The sequence below is a fragment of the Eubalaena glacialis genome, chromosome 6, assembly GCF_028564815.1.
Source record: "Eubalaena glacialis isolate mEubGla1 chromosome 6, mEubGla1.1.hap2.+ XY, whole genome shotgun sequence".
Classification (NCBI taxonomy): Eukaryota; Metazoa; Chordata; class Mammalia; order Artiodactyla; family Balaenidae; genus Eubalaena; species Eubalaena glacialis.
Window position 1 is genome coordinate 115377354 of NC_083721.1, and position 23404 is coordinate 115400757.

General features: G+C 37.2%; 1 pseudogene; it reads right to left on the minus strand.

The window, feature by feature from the left end:
• Positions 1-853: 853 nt before the first annotated feature.
• Positions 854-1613, minus strand: LOC133093608 (gamma-secretase subunit APH-1B-like; annotated as a pseudogene).
• Positions 1614-23404: the final 21791 nt, after the last annotated feature.

A 23404-nucleotide genomic window follows, 5' to 3' on the forward strand; every position in this document is an offset into this window, starting at 1 on the left:
TGCAGAGCTGCTCAGAGATGCAACTAGCACTCAGTGGGTAAACACTGCCGTGGGGCAGACCCAGGAAAGACTTACAGAGGATGCACAAAAATTCTTGGTTTTATAATATCTTCCCAGGAAGTCAGAAATAATTGGTTTTTAGTTAAAGACACTGAAATCTATGCTCAAAAACAATGTAATGCCTCAAAAAAGCAAAATCGAGAAAGGAAAACTATAGAAAATTACAGCTTAGTAATAAAAAGCTTACTTCGGTTAAATTATCATAGTAAGTCAGTGCAATTTATTATTGTAGTTAGAAGCACAGCCTACCATGTTCTCATAAAACAGAGTACTAGTGAAGTACGAGAAAACAGTTCACAGAGATGATAGCCCTTTAGCCTTTTGTGACTTCAGAACTTAAAAAGACGAAGGCCAACTAGGACTTCTATTTGACATTCAGATAGTTACTTGCTCAACACAAACTGAGTTAGGAGATAGCTAAACATCTCATTCTTATTTACTTATGGTGTTCTCAGAAAGTTCCTATTTGGACGTGGATAGTTCTCAACCTGGCTGCACATTGGAGTTTTATCTAAGAAGCTTTAAAAAATTACCAAATGCCCAGACCAATTAAATCTGGAGGGTGGAGCCCAGAACATTAGTCTTTATGTTTTCCCAGGTGATTCCAACTTGCAGCCAGGTTGCACACCACTGATGTATCCCTTTCAGAAAGCCGTTGCATGAAAGCCATATCGTATCTAGATAGTACTGTTTATTCTAAATTTCACCAGGAAAATGCACTTTTAGAAGAAGACACAGTTGTGCTTCTTCTAAAGGCTCAGCTTACTGTTTCAGAAGCGCCGGTCCTTGGAGGTTATCTGGAGCGCTGCTTGAAGAGGAGGGAGTCCTAGTCTTGGCAGAGTAGGCAGAGTTTCAGGCTCCGGCAGAAACGAAGAAGGTCCAGACGCCCGTGAGCACCAGGATGATGTATGCAGACACCAGCTTTAATCCATAACGAGGATTTAAGAAGCTCAGGGCTGACACCAGCAGACAGGGGAGAAGAACTACAAGGAGGGCGTACCACTTCTTCTCACAGGCATCCAAACACACAGTGCCCCAGAACACGTGCAGCAATATGATCACCAGCGTCATGAAAGCTGAATTTAGGAAGCACTGGGGAGGGTCTCCATGAATGCCCACCGTGCCCGGCCCCAAAGAGTCAGACAGGGTATTTACAAAGGAAAATACTCCACTCATGATTCCAAAGCCCAAACCAGAAACATAAGCCATTAATCACATAGAACGTGCTGTCTCCCCTGGGTTTATACTCTTCAAGCCCATACGGGCTTTAAAAAAAAAAGTTTGTAATATGCAAAACGGCACATTTCTTGGATAAGGACTGAGACTAACACTCCAAAGATCAGCAGATATTTCTGTATTGGTCCATCTTTGTCGTCAGCAATGGTTGCTACCATGAACCAAACAAGGGAGTAAAGCAGCAGAGACACCAACCTGAAGGAAGCTCCAATGACGGGGAAGATGATGCGCAACGGCGGTGGCGATGGTGAAAATGCAGAGGGCGAACGCAGGCGCGAAGGCAAGGAAGGCGCAGCCAAGAACACGGCCGCCGTCATGGCAACCGCGGAAGCCGGTCGGGGGCCTCAGCTGATGTATATTCTTAATTAAGCCATGTTAAGACAGATGGTCTCAGCACTCATACCTTTTAATTACTGTCACTCTTAAATACTTTGGGACATTATGTGTCTCAATAGCTTCCAAGAACAGGTTTTGAAAAGGAGAGAGGATGAGGGAGGGTATAAAGCCTGAGGAGAGAGAAGCAGCACTATTGATAAAGGGTAGCCTGGGCAGCATGGAGAAAATGAGGGTGACAGAAATAAACTTACGTTTGTACAATTTGGTTTTAGGTAAGGTTTTTGCTTCAGCCAATAGAATAATCAAACACAGATTTGATCTTTCCTTCCAGAGAATCACCTGTAAAAACCAACCACTGCTTTTTCTCATTTTGATTTTTTAATATTTTTTATTATTTTAAAAAATATTTATTTATTTATTTGGCTGCACTGGGTCTTAGCTGTGGCACAACTAAGGATCTTTGTTGCTGTGTGCAGGGTCTTCTTTAGTTGCAGCATGCGGAATCTTTACTTGTGGAATGAAGGATCTAGTTCCCTGACCAGGGATCCAACCCAGGCCCCCTGCGTTGGGAGCGTGGAGTCAACTGCTGGACCACCAGGGAAGTCCCTCACTTTTTGAGTTTTTAAAATTGAAGTATAGTTGATGTACAATATTATATAAGTTACAGGTATACAACATAGTGATTCACAAATTTCAAAGGTTATACTCCCTGTGTTGTACAATATATCATCGTAGCTTATTTATTTTATACATAATAGTTTGAACCTCTTAATCTGCTACACCTATCTTGCCCCTCTTACCTTCCCTCTCTCCACTGGTAACCAAGAGTTTGTTTTCTATATCTATGAGTCTGACCAACCACTCCTTTAAATGACTGAGATTGAAGTCTCCTGCTGCACTCCAGACAGTTACGACCCATGGAAATAGACATTCCACAGATGATGGTGGGCCGAGTGATGGTTTCTCACCTACTCTTCTTTCACAGCATGCATTTGAACACGGCGATGATGAGTGAGGGAATTATGATGAGGAAATGATAATGTAGTACTACGGCAAAAAAAGCGCATCCGTGTTCTGGTATTAAAATAGTTGTGGGGGCTTCCCTGGTGGCGCAGTGGTTGAGAATCTGCCTGCTAATGCAGGGGACACGGGTTCGAGCCCTGGTCTGGGAAGATCCCACATGCCGCGGAGCAACTAGGCCCGTGAGCCACAACTACTGAGCCTGCGCGTCTGGAGCCTGTGCTCCGCAACAAGAGAGGCCGCGATAGTGAGAGGCCCGCGCACCGCGATGAAGAGTGGCCCCCGCTTGCCACAACTAGAGAAAGCCCTCGCATAGAAACGAAGACCCAACACAGCCATAAATAAATAAATAAATAAAATTAAAAAAAAAAAAAAGTTGTGGATATTTGGTTAATCTAGGCTCAATGCTCTGAAACAGTCTCCAGTCATTAGTTTAGGTAAATACTCTCTCGTCATTGATTTAACAAGGCTGAATGTATCGTGACTGTACATTTTCAAGGCTGTAGACTGTAGGAATGAATAACTCAAGGTCTGGAGTGACATGGAATTGGATATAAATCCTTACCCTAAAAACTTTTTAGTTTTGTGATCTTACATAAGTTGCTACTTAGTCCTAGTTTCTCATATATAGACATTAGGTTCATTTTTTTTTCACATAGAAAATGGCGATCATCAGTAGCACCTGATACGACTGTGGTAAATAACAATAACAGCTATGTAAAACTGTCAGCCTAGCTCATAGTGTGGACTCAGTAAATGTTAGACATTATTATTATCATTATTACTAGGTATAAAGTATGCTTTGGTGCTCATTTAAAGATGAGAGACATAGATACATAGATTCAAAGAATAGTAGAGTCAGGAGGGACCATAGAGATGTTCTGATCCAGCATCTTTATTTTACGGGAGAGGAAGCTGAAGACCAAAGGGAGCAAATAATACCCAGAGTGAAAAAGCCAGTTAGTGGAAAAGGAAGGCATCACGTTTCCATGGCTTGCCTTGCAGCCAGTGTGTGCCTGTGAAGGGCAGCTGCAGGAGACGAGCCTCTCGGGTTCTGGTTGATAGCCACTTGTGCAGAGCCTTTTGTTCACTGTAGATGGTTAGGACCTGATCTAATTTGCAGTATTTTCAGCGGAGAATTGAAAGCGGTCTGACATGATTTGACTCTTGGAGCTCAGATCCTTTAGTTTACTGGGTACAGTCTCATTACTTTGCAATAACTAATATCTTTAGGGTGTGCAGTAAATATTCAAGATTTAAATAAGCCCTATGTGAATGCTAAACTCCTCATTTGTTGACACATTCTTCTCATACTCAGCAACTATTCCAGCAGCTTCTCTTGCCAAGGAAATACCAAATATGTTGAAAGAAAAAACAGCTGCAAATATCAAAAAACCTAGCTTTTTAAGGGGGTTTCCAAAATAAATGGTTGAAGAACCTAGAAAGTGATTTTACAGTGATGAAGAACAAACCTTTAAGCAATTATAGCTTTTAGTCTTAAATCAATAAAATTTTATTGAGCACTTCCTTTGTATGAAGCACTGTAGGTAATTTAAAGACATGTTATTTTTGCCTTTAAGGTGCTAACAATTTAGTAGGAAAAATAAAATGTAAGTAAATTAATCAAAAGTTACATAATAAAATGCAACTCAAATAACATTTGAAGATGAACACCAGAGGGCATTGGTAGGCAGAGCCTGACGAGTTGCCAAATGAATGGCGCAGCTCATTTTGCTTTCCCCCTTCTTTCATGACAGTGCCTGATTCTGGTTTGGGAGCTATCTGTCCCTTGCAGTCTTGGGGAGCTGTAACTCCAGTTGCTGTGCATTTCTCTAGCCAAGGTGTGATCTTGTGAACCAGGTCATGCCCACCAGCCTGTCTTCCAGAGTGACTTGAGGATTGAAATTTTTGATAAAATTGTTATCCCCTTTGGCTGACTTAGTTGCTGATCTTTGCTGAGCCATCTCTAGCCTTCCAGTCAATTCTTATGCTGTTAGCTGGGAATAAACTCCTTTTCTTCATGAGTTCATTAGACTCGGTGTATGTGGCAATGGCAGCCCGAAGGGAAAGGAGATGCCACTTTGACTGTAGGTGTCAGGGAAGAAAGGAGGTGACATTTGAGTGGGGCCTGGAAAGGGGGTGAGGGTAAGTAACTGAGGACTTCCAGTTTGGTGTTTGGTGACATCCTATTATTTCTAATTCTAGACCACTATTAGAACCATTTCTGTAGCTTGTGAACTAATTAGAAAGCTTGTTCACAAATCCTGAGGATTTAATGCTTTGCTAAGTACAAACCAAGGGCAGTAGAGTTGGAAAATATTTCAGGATTAGTTAGGTTAAAAAATAGAAAAGATAGGGCTACAGATGTAACTACAACTGAGAAGAGGTTTATTTCTACCCTGAAAGTCACTGTAGTCGTCTCTTCTCATTGTGTTTGTCTCTTTTTCTCATCTTGGTTCTATGATAATCCACATTTAAGAGTAGAATAAATTCATTCTTTAGTCTATCAAGATTCATTAAAACCTAATCTATACTTTCTTCACTGAACAGATAGAGTATTTGAAAATTATATTATCTCCCATTCAACAGTTGTTGTTAATATTTGAAACCACATATGGTGCTGGTAAAGAGCTCTCAGACATTAGTGAATATAATTCCCCAAATTCACTTCACATGCAAAAGCATTGTATAGCTTGATTAAATAATGTGTGTGAAATTCTGTCTGGAGATACACACACACTTCCTAAGCCAGGAAGAGACAAATACCAATACTCTGGGCTAGAATTTGGTCCAATTTCACTCTAAAAAACAATTTTGCTGTTGACAAAATGGAAATGTGCTGAACAACCGGGAGAAGGAAAATGGAGAGGTTAGCAAGGTCCAACTTCCCCTTTTCTCTTCTAAATGTATCATTTTATTTTTCTAAACCAAGCTCTTCTTAAATTCCAGAAGAGGAAAATATTTTTTCTTAACTTGATTTTTGAGAGGGAAATAAGTGCATTTTCCGCTTCTGCTTGTGTAATTAAAATACTTCCTACCTTGATTTTTATAGTAAACTGGTAACGCCCACATTTGAATTTCTAGCAAACCCTAGAACATAACACTATACTCGTTTTGCATTTATTCCTCACTGGCTGGACGAAGTTTTAAAACATAAGGTAAATCAAGTGGGGAGATTAAAATCAGATGGTTTTGCATAGTCTATCAGTAATGAGGGTAAAACTGGCATTTTTCTATCTGCTTATTTGACTATACATTTTTGTACTTATTTTTAAGGCCAAACTAGAAGAGTTGGAAAGTGTTGTTGAAGTCCAAAATGGAAAACATTTCTTAGTCATTTTCATAGTGAATTTTGAATCTTTAAAATGCCCATGGCCAGACTATGCCGGGATATGATCAAGTCGGTTTTTCTTTCCTCAAGGAGCTTATTTAAAAATGTATGTAGCAGAGGCTTCTCATTTAGCGTATCTAACGGAGCTCTTTGGGAATCTTACCCTTGTCTTCTTGTGTTGCCATGGGAATGTCCATTTTTATATCTTCAGAGAGATACTGTTTTTCAGTGTGGTGGAGCAGAGAGAAAGTGGGCCCTACATTTAGGAAATAATGTATCTACCTCTGGCCTTAACTCCTTACTAGCTGTGTCACTGTAGGTAACAGATTTAAGTTCTCCAAGCCTCAGGTTTTTGTTTTTTAAATGAAATTTAATGTAACTTTAATGTAATTTTTATTCTGAAGGGTTATTATAAGCATTAGAAGTCATGAGTGCATCAGAAGACATTTAGTACATAATAGTATTATTATACTGATGTGATTGTGAAAAGGCATCTTAACATGTAAATATTTCCTGCCTGACTCCATGCTTATATCTCTCTTAGAGAGCTTTCTGTCTTTGTTAGCTCAGTCCCTGGATCTATTTGTGATGTAAAATTTAAAAAACAAAAAAATAGTAGAGAAGGAGGTGATCTGAGATGGAAGTAAAGGAGAAAGGGTTGAAACAGAGTGTTGCCATTTCATTTCAAAGAGTTGAGGATGCTGGGGGTGACAGATGGCAATTTGGGTGGGTGTCAGAAAGAGTTTGGTGGTTTGTTGAGGTGAGGCCCTAGAGCAGTACTGTTCAGTAGAACTTTCTGCGACTATGGAATTGTTCTCTACCTGAAATGTCCAACAACATTGCCACTAGCTACACGTGACTATTGAGTACACGAATGTGGATTGTGTGACTGAGGAACTTTTATATTTCATTTAATTTTAATTAATTTAAACTTAAATAGTTATGTGTGGTTAGTGGCTATTTTATGAGACAGCACAACTCCAGAGACTCTAGAGGATATGAGAGACTGAGGGAAGGAAGGTAAGGAGAGCAGATTTTAACAAGTATTGTCATGAATTGCAAATTAGATCCTTAATATTTCTTGAGAAATGTAACCAAAAAATTGAAATTCATTTGAAATTAGTTCTGAGAGCTAGATTGCATATAAATATAGATATAGATATACATATACATATGATTCACAGCTGAGGACAGGACACATGGGGCCCTGACTAATATTATGGTTACGTGGGTAGTAATAAAAATTTCATTTCATTAACATGATGATAATTGAGGAATTTTATGGACATAAAGCTCATAATGAAAGAGTTTATTTACATAAACTCTTTTCATTTTAAACACACAGCCATACCCACACTTCTCATCTAGAACTCAAACCGTTATATAAATAAGTCTAAATATTTCATTTAGAAAATTAGAGCTAATTCTCTATAGGCTTTATATTGTGTAGCAGGATTTGTTTTCTCAAATAATGATGACAACCACCAGCACCACCAGGACCCATTTTCTCTCTAGGAGCCCCACAGATGCGTCTTGAAAATTCAGGAACCTTCAGAAATGAGTAAAACTGTGTGTGTGTGTGTGTGTGTGTGTGTGTGTGTGTGTGTGTTTGGGGGGGAGAATCTACATTCATTAGAGATTTTGTATTTGATATTTATCCTTTTAATTTTTCTTCATCTGCCTGGGATATGATAGCCTTGTTCATTTCCCATTGTTAAACCTAAAAATACCAGACAAATGCAGAGCTGGAGTTGTGAACACTGGTCCCTTTACCACTGTTCCTGAACTGGAGATGAAAATATGGTGGGGGGCATGGAGGGTACACTCTGATGGTGGTGGCAGTCATACCAAGAGTGAGTCCTGACGCCATGGAGGATGTCAGAGAGGCCGCAGGGCTGTCCTTACTGGCACCAATTCTGCAGAAAGATTTTGGATATAGTTTCTGCTTGCATAGCCCCAAAGCTAATTCATCACCATGTCCAGAAATTCTGTGAACTACCCAATATCCCTTTAATGAATCAATATTCCACTTACATTGGGAAGAATAGGCTTTTGTTGCTTGTAACTAGAACTCCGACTGATACAGACACTCAAAAGGATCTGTAACCCTAAAATGGTTAAGGATTATCCCATGAAACCTCATTTATTATGACTATGAGTCCATCATAAGTGGTATAACGAAGACAGAATCACAAAAATCCAGAGCTGGAGAAAAGATGTATTCTTTTAAATGACAGCTAGCGTTTTTTCAAGAGTGTAAACTGCACTAAAATGTAGACAGAAAAAAAGAAGAGTGATAAGGCTTACCTACGCACCCTTGGTTTGTAAAGGAGAATATAAAGATTCCAAATTATCTCCACCGTGGTGAACACCTTAGTAATGAAAGAGCCTATTCTGTCTAAAGGCTTATAATGCCAGGAGTCTAATATGTTTCCTTCTGCCCAAATACGTGAATCCAACGACACTTAGTATTCTCCATCTTCCACTCTCTCTCCTCAAATGTGATTATCAGTGATGTTTCTAGTCAATACTCTGACACCCGATCTAAAAATTCAAAGTCTTCAAACATATATTAGTCAATTCAAACATATATTGTAGGCCCCATGTAGGCATGGGCCTACAATTTTCCCATGCCCCTAGATTTGTAGAAATTAATACAAATATACAGATTCATCCTTACAAATTGATATGAAATAAGTAGATTATGAAAGTACAATTTCCCTCTGCGTATTTTAATGGGAGTTTCAGTTAAAAAGAAGATTGTGCTACAATTTTAATGATGCTGGACAGTTTCATCTTGGGGCTAGAAGTCTGAGATACAATCCCTTCTTTACAAACAGAATAATGGGGTTTTATTAAAGGAAATATATTCTTCCATCATTTGCTCTATGTTTATACAGTGTCACTGAATAGTCAACATATGTATCAGGGGAGGAATGAGTATTCCTTTCTTTTCATATAATGAAAGTTCCAAATTGCCACATACTTCTTATTTAATTATGAATAAATTCAGAGATGTGTGTTGTATTTATAATTGAACCATTCTGCATTCATGTGCTCAAACATATTATAAACTAAAGTCTCTAATATTCCCATTATTTTCCAGATGGGAAAGAAAAACCTCATGAAACTTGGAAAATAAATTTTTTGTCTTTAAAAATTTGTCATGAAAAGTTCCAAATGTACAAATAAGTAGAGCCAATAGTCCTGTGTACCCTTGTACTGATTACACAGCTTTCATGCTTGTCAACAGTCAGCTATATGTTTCATCTCTTTTTCCCATCCCTGCCACCTCACCCCACCTTTTCTTCTTTTTGGCTGGAGTAGTTTAAAATAAATACAAAATGTGATGTCATTTCACTTCTCAATATTTTAACATTAATTTCCGAAAAAGTTTGGACATTTTCTAATATTGCCACAATGGCAATTTTATACTTAAAAGTTAACAAATAATTTCCTAATATTATTTAATACCCACTCCATATTCAACTTTCATTGATTTTCTTAAAAATGTCTTTTTACAGTTTTTTGAATTAGGATCTAAACAAGATAGTTCGCATGTTGTTTATGGTTATTATTTATCTTACGCCTTCCTCTCCCCTTCTCCCCGACACTGGTCTTATTTTTTTCAAGCCATTGGCATATTGAAGAAATATCCCACTGACCTGTACAAAGTTCCATTTCCTGGATTTGACTGTTGCTTCTTCGTGGTGCAGTTTAATTTGTTTCTGTTATTTATTTACTTATTTTTGGCTGCGTTGGGTCTTCGTTGCTGCTCACGGGCTTCCTCTAGTTGCGGTGAGCGGGGCCTACTCTTTGTTGCGGTGCGCGGGCTTCTCACTGTGGTGGCTTCTCTTGTTGCGGAGCACGGGCTCTAGGCGCACGGGCTTCAGTAGTTGTGGCACACGGGCTCAGTAGTTGTGGCACGCAGGCTCTAGAGCGCAGGCTCAGTAGTTGTGGCGCACGGGCTTAGTTGCTCCATGTCATGTGGGATCTTCCCCAACCAGGACTCGAACCTGGGTCCCCTGCATTAGCAGGTGGATTCTTAACCACTGCACCACCAGGGAAGTCCTGTTTCTGTTATTGTGTAGACTTAAAGTTAGATCTAAAGTCAGATTCCAATTTTTTTTGGACCAAAATACTTCATACGTGGCATGTATACTTCATTTGCCCATAATGTGCCACTTTTATGATAGTAAGATTAATTCATGACTTTCAGGGGACGGCATTCTGATCCTTTCACTATAGTTTTCCTTCAGCATATCCCCTAATAATTCTGGCATCTATTGATGACTGTTGTCTGAAATAAGTTTTTAGTTCAGGGTTACAAAATGTTGATTCTATTCCTTTTACATTTGTTAGCTGGGATTCTTCTTTACAGAGAACTTCCCCTCATCCATTAATGCTGTGTGGTTATTCTGCTGGTTCATTTCAAAAAAGCAGGAAAAATGCCTAATTATTTATTTTTAATGATCAATTTTCAGAGGCAAAAGCTGGAGTCAGAAGTTCATTCTGTGATGCATCACCCATCTCCCTGCATGACCGAGATACTCACTACCCCAGCTGTGGGGAAGTTTGGATGCTGTCAACTCACAGCTGAACCCTCCTTAGGAATGTCCTCAGCAGAGGAGCTGTCTTACTCAAGGTTAGGCACCACCCTGCTCCCTGGGGACAGACAGACCCAGTGACTGGTCACTGGTTTGGGGGAGTGGGCAACGTCTTGACCTGCTCTCTTTAATATATATATATATATATATTTTTTAAATTAATTAATTAATTAATTTATGGCTGTGTTGGGTCTTCGTTTCTGTGCGAGGGCTTTCTCCAGTTGCGGCAAGCGGGGGCCACTCTTCATCGTGGTGCGCGGGCCTCTCACTATCACAGCCTCTCTTGTTGCGGAGCGCAGGCTCCAGACGCGCAGGCTCAGTAGTTGTGGCTCACGGGCCTAGTTGCTCCGCGGCATGTGGGATCTTCCCAGACCAGGGCGCGAACCCGTGTCCCCTGCATTGGCAGGCAGATTCTCAACCACTGCGCCACCAGGGAAGCCCGACCTGCTCTCTTTAAATCATGACAAATTTGAAAGGCCATCCCAGCTCCCACACAAAACACCCAAACACGAGGATAAATTCTTTATCATGTTAAAGAAGAGTTATGGTGATTCCAACAAATGGCTTATTTGAAATTTCCTATAGCACTAATCACACAATAGCATGTTTGCTTATAATGCATTATACTCTGTTATATTCATTTGGTAATAGCAAGTGTGTGAGCAAAACCATAATTAAACCGGAATGAAATTGATCTACAGTACATAATTGATAAGATAAAAAAGAAAATAACCTTACATACAAAAGTGTATAATAATGCATTTGCAAAAGAATCACTCCTTTTCAACACTAAGGTTATTCGTATTTCTTTATCATGAACATGAACATGGTTTATTATGTTGTATTTGGTTCACAGTGCAGCATCCTCTTGATAATAATATGACATTCAATTAAATGGAATTCTCTATTGACAGGCATTTCTACATCTTTAATAATAAATGTAAAATTAATGTTAGGAAGGATGTGAAACTGAGTCTTCATAGAAAAATTAGCATTACTGGCAATGTCATTTTAATACCAAGAGCCCTCTACTTTTTTCTCCTTCCATGATAATTGACAATAATATAGAGCAATTGTTTTCAAACTGCTTCACAGACCAGATCCCACCCCCCTAGCCCCCGCCCCACTGCACCGATTCCCACCATGGTGAGAGGTGGTGACAAAACAAAAAACAGACAAGATAGGTGGAACTTCTACTTCAATCAGAGCAATTCCACTTTTTACTTGTCTTATCTACTAGCATTTCACGCAAGCTTTCATTTCAAAAAATGTTCCTGTGTTAACACCATTGTGAAAACTACTGATGAAGGGTATAGGTGCTACAAGAAATATTTAAATAAACAAAACATGCCATTGATTGACTCAGAAAATAATTATGATTTAAAAGATTTTCTATCTTTCTACCTTCCATAATGCAAAAGTGCATGTGTATCTCATGTTATTTGTCTGCTGGATCTCTGTTGATTTTCACATTGAGCCTTATTAGAAATTAGTAGTATTTTTTTTTTTCTGGTCAGAATGGTTCTATGAATATGATGCAATGCAATCATAGTCAACTCTACGTTAAAGTCAGTATTTTCATAAAAATATTACAATAAACTATGATATTTTAATGTACAATTAAAGTACTTTAGATAGCAATGAAATGACAGAATATACTGGATTGGAAAACGTAGCAAACTCTGTGCCTATTATTGTTACGTCAGATTTTCTGATGGGATGCAGAGGACCTGATCTGTTTCCTATTTAGCTTCAATTTTTCCCTTTCACCTCTCCCACCCCCCACCCCCAAAATAAAATCCCTCTTTTTCATGTATATTTCTCATCTGAAACCCTAGGACTGGATCTTGATTTGCCTAATGAGGATGAGCACCTAGAACACACCTAATGGCTTTTGTTGGTATGTGCATCTCAGGTTTGCCCAATTCAACGGAATGAGTATCTTATGTTCTCTACTAGGGGACGTATTTTCTTCCCCTCCTGCAGTATGTGATTAAGGAAGTCCCTCTTTCCGTTCCTGCTCCCTGCCAGCCATGACCACAAGGTGGAGTAGCTTCGGAGAGAAGGGAAAAGCAAGGCCAGCAGAGCAGAAAAATGGAAAGAGCTTGTACCCTTGTTAACACCGCCAGGCTGCTGAATCAATCTCTAGACTTGCCCTTATGTAACATAGAAAATTTCTTATTGCTTAACCTAGTCTTAATTGGGGCTTCTGTTATTTTCTGCAAAAAAAACCCCAAATCATTCCTTCCACCCCACAAAAAAAAAAAAAAAACCCACCAAACAAACAAAATGGCATTACAGATATAAATATAGAAGGCAGTCGTTATAGTTTTTTTTTTAATCCTAGATTTTACCTTGGAATTCTCTTAACACTATTCTGTGTTTAAACACAGCTCTGGACAAACATGTTTGCTGGGAATTCTGGGGAGGCCACAGTGCTGGAATTTAGTGTTGGGAGAAACAGAAACTGATACAGGACCCTGGAGCCGTGCTTCTGCCAGTTTACTTTGTCATCTTGCCTGGTTCCTTCTATCTTTACTCCCCTTGACTCTCCAGTCCCTGACATCTGGCTTGCACCTTGCATTGTTTGCTCTCATTAAAATTGGTCCCATCAGTGAGCATGCAACTCTATTGCATGCCAGGGTTTCTCATGTTTTAATTTATTTTGATGACTCAGTGGTTTTAAGATATGAATTGGTTCCCTGTGTCAACGAAGGAATACTAAAGACACTGCGGGCAATTTTAGATAATGCAGTAGGAAATAAAGCAATAGGTAAGTGCATTTGCTGTAGCTTCAGTAATATCAACAGTGGGAAAAACAATAAGGATCAATGAAGGGAAGAATAAGATAATAAGGTGCATCTGCGGAGCTGAGAAAGTTTCTTTTCCAGACAATTTATTCTTGTTCAGACTAGAAGAGTTTAAAAATATATAAAGTTTTTCTTGAGAAAATCTATTAAGAAAATGTGTGGGCACAAAATTACACTGCTTGTTTCCTAGCACATTGCTTAGCCATATCCTCAGCACTGGCAGGAAATACCACGTGCCCCTTCCTTACCCTTTTTGCTTACTTTACACGTGCCCCATGTGTACTTTCAACCATTCTCATGACTTCAGAGCCCCTATTCAATGCCATTCTCTATTGACTAGCATTTCTATATCTTTAATAATGAAATGTAAAATTAATGTTAGAAAGCGTGAGCAAAATAATAAACTGGAATTCGTGACTCCAAATCTTAGCTTTAGCCAAGATGTTTCCCCAGCTCAAGATGTATTTACTCAACTGTCTATAGGACATTGCCCCAGAATTTCTGCAGGCCACTCAGTTTTGTCATAACCCAAACAGAATTTATTGTTTTTTCAGAAACTAGCTCTTTCATTTCTTCCCCAAGCAAGCATTTACTGAATGTTTAATGTAAAATATTCTAGGCTTTGCCTTAAGAGCTCCAACCCTCCAGAAGTACAGAATAGTGAGGAAACTGATACATGAAACAATAACTATAATGTTATGGTTAATGCAAGGCTAGTTATAGGAGGAGAATGTGTGACCTTGGACATTTTGCATGACCTCTCTGTGCCTCAGTTTCTTAATCTGTAAAATGGAGAAAATAGAACCTCCTCAGAGAGTTAATGTGAGGATTAATTCAATCACTATATATGAAGGGCACAGAACACAATAAGCATTCAATAATTATTAGTTATTGTTATTACTATTATGTCACATCATACAGAACCTGAAAACTAAGCCTTAAACAGAATGTTTAATGGTCAAATATTAGAGCCATTCTATCATCATTATTATTTAATATTTTTCTGGGAGTACTTGCTAATGCAATTAAATGGGAAGAAGATGAAATATAAAAATGGGAAGGAAAGAAGCAAATGACAATTTGCAGAAGATTTGACTGTTGTCTTTGTCGGCTCAGGCTGCCATAACAAAATACCATCGATTGGGTGGCTTAAACAACATAAATTAATTTTCTCATGGTTCTGGAGGCTAAAAGTCGGAGATCAGGGTGCCAGCATGGTAGAGTTCTGGTGAGAACTCTCTTCTTGGCTTGCAGATGGCCACCTTCTTGCTGTGTACTCACACGGTGGAGAGAGTAAGGAAACTCTCTGATGTCTTTTTTTTGTAAGAGCACTGATCATGAGGGTCCCACCCTCATGAACTCATCTAAACCTAATTACCTCCCAAAGGCCCCATCTCCAAATATCATCACATTGGCAGTAAGGGTTTCAACATATGGATTTGTGGGGAATACAGTTCAGTCCATAACAACTATATATATAGAAACTCCAAATAATCAGATGATAAAATAATAGAATAGGTAAGAACTTTTTAAAGTAGCTGACTACAATATTAATATGCAAAAAGCAATACTTGTATAACATATAAAAACCACAAAACTTAGTGGAAGGATTGCATTTACAATAACAACCAGCAATATAAAATACCTATAAATAAACCTTACCAAACTTTGTAAAATCTATGTGAAAATAACTTTAAATTGCTTCTGAGGGCCCAAGACAATTTGACCAAATGTAATGATACATACCTTGTTCTTAGTGAGAAAGACATTATTGTAAAAATACCAATACTGCATAAATTATAAGTTTAATATGGACCCAATAGAAATGCAACATATTGATCTTTGATCTAACTTATTTTAAAGTTCACATGGAAAATAAATGTAGACGAATAGCCAGGAAAATTCAGAAAATAATACATAAAGCAGGACTAGTTACACCAGACATTAAAATGTGCTTATTTTATTTAATAAATATTTGATAGTGTTTACTATGTGCCATACATGGTAATAAGTGCTTTATATATATTAAATATGATCATGTAATAATCCTTCTAACAAACCTTATAAGAGGGTGTTATTATTTTCCCCATTTTACAGATAAGAAAATGGGCACAGAGAGGTCAAGTAATTTGCTCAAGATCTCACAGCTTGTAAATTGGAAGAACCAGACTTCACACCCAGGTAATCTGGCTCCAGAGTCTATGCTCTTAACCAGAGCACTATGCTGCAATAAGTAAAAAAGTTTGGTATGAGCTCAAGAGTAAATATAGAGATAGAGGAAATAAAACTGAGTCAAGAAATAGATATGTATATATATGAAAATTTAGTCTATAATGAGGTACACATTTTAAGCAAGGGGAAATGATAGCTTATCCAATAAATTGTGTTAAGAAAATTGGAAAAAAATAAAGGTGGATCCTTACTAATTTTTTCCACCAAATTCCATGTGGGTCAAAATGTAAAAATAAATTGAAACCATAAAAACACAATAAGAAAATACATAAAAATTTAAAAAAATCTTTAAGTGGCACGACTTTCTAAAAGTGAACCAATCCAGAAGCCATAAAAGAAAAACTGGATAACTTTCATTACATGAAACTAAACATTGATTTTCTAAGAGCGTTTCTCTTATTGAGGAACTTAATCATTGTCATGTGGTACAAGCATTTTCCAAATTTGCCATCTCTCTTTATGAAAGTCAAGACAAGGTCAAAAGGGAGTTTTATTTTTTCTTTCTTTTTTGTGATATGTTAAGTGTATCTAATACATATATGAGCCATGCTTAATACATTTCTAGGAATATGTTGTCTCTTCGTGAGTTAGGAAAAAATATTTATTTAATGGTGTGGTGGGTTGGAAATAGGAAATCAAAGCTGTTTTGTATTTGAAGTGAAATAGAGCTATGAATAAGGTATTAAGTCGATGGTTCCAATTAGATATAGCAATGAATATTTAAAATAAAGATCAGAAAGGGTGCAAGTATGTTTTCAAGAAAACTTCAAATTTATAACAACCTGACTCAGAAATTCTGAAAATTAAAATATAAAATAAATATAATTAAAATACTAAAATGAGTATAAAATGTTGAGGAAAAGTTAGAAAATAATGAAAAAGAAAGAAGTTACTTAGAATCCCACCACTATAACACACCCACCGCTATGATTTTGGCATAGTCCTTTCAACTCAATTTTTTCTTATATATCAGATCTCCTACAAAATAAACATCAGAATTTTGAATTGATTTATTGATTTAATTTAACAGCCCAAATAGATTACTTCATTACTGTTTGGGATGACTAATATCACTGAATATATATTCTCATCCACTAGTCACATATCTTTTTTTGAGAATTCTTTATTCACGTTTTTTGTCTGTTAGGAATTCATGATTTTCTCATCAGTTTTTATGGGCTCACTGAAAAAGGAAGATGTTAGTTTTTTTCATATTTAAAGCATATATTTTAGATATTTTTAACCTACAGAACTTTAAAGAATGTATGTAGTCAAAATTAACAAATTTTATCTTTCTAAATTTTGTTCATTTTGCATTTTAAAACTTTTAAATTGTGGACTATAATATGGAAAAGTGTACATAGTTTACAGCCATTTCAGAGTTGAAATCTAGAGATTTCAACATGCATCCTTGATTTATCAGTCATTTATTTTTTTTACCCACATACTTACTTTACCTTTTGGTCTCCATTCCTTCTTGTAGCTTCCAGTTTTCATCTGGGATCATTTGTTTACTTCTCAACTAACATTTTTAGAATTTCCTTTAATGTGGGTCTCCTGGTAACAAATTTTCTGTTTTTGTGTGTCTGGAAATATCTTTATTTCAAATTCATTCTTGAAAGATATTTTTGTTGAGTATAGAGTTCTAGTTTTGCAGTTACTTTCTTTTTGTACGTTTATTGTCTTCTGGCTTCCATCATTTCTCATAAGATGGCTATCAAATCTGTTGTTCCTTTGAAGAGAATATTTTTCTTTGGGTACTATACAGCCATACCTTGTTTTATTGCACTTCACTTTATTGCACTTTGCAGATGCTGTGTTTTTTACAAATTGAAGGTTTGTGGCAACTCTGTGTCAAGCTATTTTTCCAACAGTTTTGCTCATTTGCTAGTTCTTGCAATATTTTAAACTTTTTCATTATAGTTATATTTTTATGGTGATCTGTGATCAGCAATCTTTGATGTTACTAGTATGACTTCCTGAAGCCTTGGAAAATCATTAGCCTTTTTTAGCAATAAAGTATTTCTAAATTAAGGTCTGTACATTTTTTTAGACATTATGCTATTGCACACTTAATAGATTGCAATATAGTGTAAACATAACTTTTATATGCACTGGGAAACCAAAAATTTGTGTGACTCACTTTATTGCAATATTTGCTTTATTGTGATGGTTTGGAACTGAACCTGCAATATCTCCCAAGTATTCCTGTATTATTCTCAGTTGCTGTGTAACAAATTACTGCAAACTTGTTACCTTAAAACAAGACACATTTATTACCTCACAGTTCTTGTGGGTCAGGGTCAAGCAAGGTTTAGCCAGATTTTCTGCTCAGGGTCTCACAAGGCTGCAGTCAAAGGGGCAGCTGGGGCTGCAATCTCATGAGTCTCAGGATCCTCTTCCAAGGTCATTCAGGTTTTGGCAGAATTCAATTCCTTGCAGTTGTAGGACTGAAGTCCCTGTTTTCTTGCTGGCTATTGGTTGGGACTGCTCTCAGTTCCTAGAGGCCATCTGGTCCTAGCCACGTGGCCGTCTCACAACATGGCAGCAGCTTACTTATTCAAGTCCAGTAGGAGAATCATTCTCCACAGTCTGCTACTAGTGAGTCACATAATTTATCATAATCAGAGGTGTGGCTATCCCACCACAATTGCCATGTGATGTAAGCTAATCAAGGGAGGACTATTCCATCATATTCACGGGTCTCATTCAATGGGAGGGGATTATACAGGGTATGTATACCAGGGGGTAGGAATCTTGGGAGTCATCTCAGAATTCTGCCTACCACAGCAACTTTCAAGATTTCTTGTCTTTTATTTTCATTGGTCTCATTATGACACATCTAGATGTGAACTTCTTTTTATTTATCCAACTTGGAGTTCATCAGTCTTTAATCTATGAATTATACAGTTTCATTAGTTTTGAAAAATTCTTAGGCATTATCTTCAAATATAGTTCCTGATCCATTCATTTTTTTACTTTCCTTCTGAAACTCCAATTATTGTATGTAACATGTTTTCACTATATCCCTTTTGTCTCTCAAGCACTTTTCTATGTTTTCTAATCTTTGTCTTCATTCTAGATATTTTATTCTGAGCTATCTTCCAGTTCATGAATTCTTTCTTCAGTCAAGTTTATTGAAACCAAACACTGAGTTATTTTTTTTAATCTATATATCTGTATATTATTTATTATAAGGACTTGGCTTACACAATTACAGAGGCTGACAAATCCCAAGACCTGCAGTCAGCATGCTGGAGACCCAGGACAGCCAATGCTGTAGTTCCAGTCCAAATGCCAGCAGGCTAGAGACCCAAGAAATACCAATGTTTCAGTTAAACTCTTAAGGCAGGAAAAAACCTGATGTCCCAGCCCAAGGCAGTCTGGCAGGAGAAGATTTCTTCTTACTTGCAGGAGGGTCAGCCTTTTAAAACACTGAGTTCTTAATTTCTGTTATTATATGTTTTGGTTATGGAGCTCCCATATGGTTCTTTTTCACATTGGCTATGTAATTTTTTATAGTTTTAAATCTTTTGCTGCCATTTTTCTTAGTTCTTGAATACAGTCACTTTAAAGTCTGTGCCTGATAATTCTAATTTATGGAGCCCCTGTAGATCTATTTCTACTGGCTGTTGCTTTTACTGTTTGTCTTTCATGGTGCTTTCTCGCCTCATGTATCTCCTCATTCATGGTGCATCTTCATTGATGGTACTCTTGGTATGGCATTTAGAAACCTGTTTGTAGAAATCATTTGAATCCTAGGGCAATATTTTCTTCATACAAGAGAAATGTTTCATCTGATTCTTCTAGTCTCAGTTCAATAGAAATTTCAGATATTTTTCAATTCAACTTCAAGAAATAAGATTTTCTGAGTTATATGAATGATGCCAACCAAGCTGGTCTGTATTGTCTGCCAACTGTTGTCTACCTCTGGCTCTTCCTGATTATTAGGGTACAGCCCTTCAGGATTCCTACTTGAAGGGAGGTGTTTTATCAGGACCTTCATGCTCAGCTATTGTACTTGAACTTTTGCTCTCTAACCTTATGAAGCTTTCAAAGGTGCCACTCAGCCTTTCAGCTGCATCAGTAAAGGCAACAGTAGCCTCAAATGACAAGCTTGCATCTCTCAATTTCACGATTTCCCTAGATGCCGGGCAGCCAATTCTTTACTATTTTTTAGCTTTTTCATGCTTTTGAGTATATGTTTTGTATTTTATTCAGCTTTTCTAGTTCTTAGTAGGAGGCTGATCCAAATTATCTAGTACACTGATTTTGAAAGTGGAATTCCCCAACTTTAATTTTATGATATTTTTCATGTTTATTTACTTTATAAGATTTTAAACTTAGGAAGCATTTTCCTCCAGAGATTTGACAAATATTCAGTTTTTAAAAAATTTTGTTTTTATATGCTTTAACTTATATATCTATATCTATTTCTATTCTATGTGTATTATTTCTTCAATCCATTTCCAATCAATATTTGGGTATGTAATTCTCTATTAATTACTCATACATTTGCCTAAGGGAAACTAAATTTATCATTCCATTAAAATTCCAAATATTATTTATTTTTCTTGAGTCAAATTTAAAATTACTTAAATAAAATGAGAATATGTTAGGTTAACTGAGCAATTACTACCCGAATATAATGAAAATATGCACTCTAATAGCTAAGTTAGTTGCTTAAGCTAATGACTAGAAATTTATACACTTTTTTGCCCACATTTTTTCAGTTTTACATTAGAATGTGTTGTATTACAACACTACTACAGACTACGGAGACTGCTTTCAAAATTGATAAACCAGGAATAAAAATAAGGGTCACCCAGAGTTTAGCTCAGTATCCTGTTTAATTGATTTTTATCAAATTGAATATATTTGTGATTATCCTCTATTGCTGCCTTAAGCAAAAATAATGAGAGAAAAAAATATTTTTGGAACTAAGAAAGTGGGTCAAATAGTCTTAGGCAGTGGCTTTGTATGTGTGTGGCTATCTCTGTAGGTATTTCTTAGAAATGAAATGAAAAGTACCATTATCTTGATAAAACTCCAATTTCAAACATATTAATCTTATTATATAAGGGTCAATTTATACAAAATCATTATGTGGTTTAATATAGATGTATGGTAGGTAAGATATTCTTCATCTAGAACTGTGTGCATGTTCACACACTCATATGCACACATGAGCCTATGTATTTATGTGGTGGTGTGTGGTGAGGGGAGGCTCTGTGGGGAGGTGTGTGGATAGAGTATAGCTTAGGGGCCATGCAGAGCTGGAAACATAAAATATTCTTACTTGTTTCTATGTGACTGAATAATTCATAATAATCCATAATAATTCATAACCAGAGATACCACTGACATTTTCTGAAGTGACTGAATTTAACATTTGGGTAAATTTATCTCCACTCTCCTGACCTCTGATTTAGACATCGTGCAGGATAGTTTAAATCAGACCCGGATTTCCATCCCAGCTCCACTGCTTCCTGTTGAATGATCTTAGGCAAGTTTTATAACCTCTTTGTGCCTCCTTTTCTCATTTGTAAAATGTCAATAATAATAGCATCTCTCTCATTTTTGAGAAGATTTGAGTGAGATAAAATATGTTAGAAGCAAAGCAGAATGCCTGTCACTCATCAACATACACAATTATAATTTAATCTTAAATAGCATAATTGGAAGAGACCTTTACAATGCATTGGTCTAATCCCTTAGTTCAAAAGAGTAAAAATCTTTGTTACTGAGATACTAAGTTCAATTTCAAAGGTCTTACACCATCCAGAGTAGAACTCAAACTTGGGGCTACTGACTCCTAGAAGTAAATATATTTTCAGCCTCAAAAATTATTAGATAAATGAATAAATGAGCAAGTATTTTAAATAAATTTTACAGAAAATATTCAAGATAATTTTAGGTCTAATGGTAATTCTAGAACGTAGGGAATTAGTCAAGTTTTCTCGAATGGGTAAGATTCTAAAAGTATTTTAGGTTGTGTGAACAATTTAGACAGGGCTTTGGAACACATATGACAGTCACAGTATCTGTAAGGGGAAAAAAAGGAGAAGAAGGGAAGCCAGTATGTAATAATTTAAATGAAGTACTACAAATTGTATGATCATTCATGAAACACGGCTGCATATGTCTGAAAAAGTAGAGAATCATAAAAGTATGCCCTTTATTTTACAAAAAAATTTGAAAACAGAGCCAAAAGAAGTAAGGACTGGGTAGTTCATTTAATGAGCATTGAATCAGACCTCCATTAAAAGTGATATGCCAGTATTTGATATTTCAAGAGCTAGAACATTATCTAAACTTATCACTGCTGACTTATGACCTCAGCCATCTTTGTTTTCACTGGGATTTCATGTTAGACTTCTCTCCATGACTGTCACTGAAGTTGAATCTAGAATGCGGCATCTTCCAGGCAGCTGTGTAGTGGGTGGAAAGCCCTGTGCTTCTGAGGAAAGGGGGAAAGTGAGGGTAGAAAGAACTAAGTTTTACAGCCTGTTTTTACCATCTAACTTTAAATCCTTGGAGTTGATTAGCTTTTGCTTTAATTCATTTCCACAGAGATACAGACATTACTCTTCCATAGTCAAGTCATTTTAAAAGTGCACAGTAAAAAACTAGGGTAATGCAGGTTCAGGAAGAGGGTCTGTGCTGTGTCACCAGGGTGTTCAGTATATAGGGAGCTGTGAGATTACTGTTCATGGGAGACACCAGGAGAAAATGTGGAAGCCCTGTGTCTGCCTTAGCAGTCTCCTTTCTCTGAAGTCTCCCTCTCAGGGATCCACCAATCTCAGGTACAGACTAATTATTCCATATTATTCCACCATATCAGATATGGCTTAAATTTTTTGATATAGCATGAGTGTGTTTTAATGGTGGGCACTGTGTGAAATGTTAAGATGGGCAGCCTCAGAAGTTCTATAAAGAGTGGGAAGAGAACATAATTTTGCAGAATTTTATGCATAAATTATGAAAGTTAAGATAGGATGGTCTGTTTTGGTTCTAAAAACACAGTCAAGACTGTTGACTTCTTTTCCCTCCCAGAAGGAGATACATTCACTCCTCTGCCTCTATTCTAGCCTTCCTTCAATTTACTTGTTTATTCATCCCTACACTTATTCATTCATTAACCAACATCTCTTGAAGACCTGCTACCAAGCCGGGCCCTGGGCTGAGCTCTAAGGAGACAATGGGAGACAGCCACGAACCCCATACTCATGCAAATACAAAATCAACTATGGCGTGTACTACATGGGGCTAGAGAGTATATTACAGAGACATTCAACTCCATGGAGACCAAATCAGGGAAGGCTTCTCTGAGGAAGTGATGTTTGAGTAAGATCTGAGAGCTGACTAGAAATGAATCAGAGCTGGGTGATCAGAGGGAAGGAAGGGAAGAGATGCAGAGTGACAGGAATGTTTTATTTTGGGAAACCTTAGCCTCTGCATTGCTTAATGGGAAAACCACAGTGCATTCTACCCAATGCAGATGATGACTCCGTGCCCTGACACAGCAAAATATCCCGACTTGACACCATCAGTTCACTCATGCGTGTCATTTCCTATGGGCACTGCAATCTTTTTCCTCAGGTTTCTTGCAGAAATTTTAGGACTGTCTTGAAAATTTAATATACTCTTGCTGTGCTATCACTTCGTCTCCTGTCTCTTACCTCAACTCAAAATTCTTCTTTCTAACCACTGTTACAAGAGACAGTGCAATGGAGGTTTAACTAAACTACACAAATCTAGGATTACTGGTA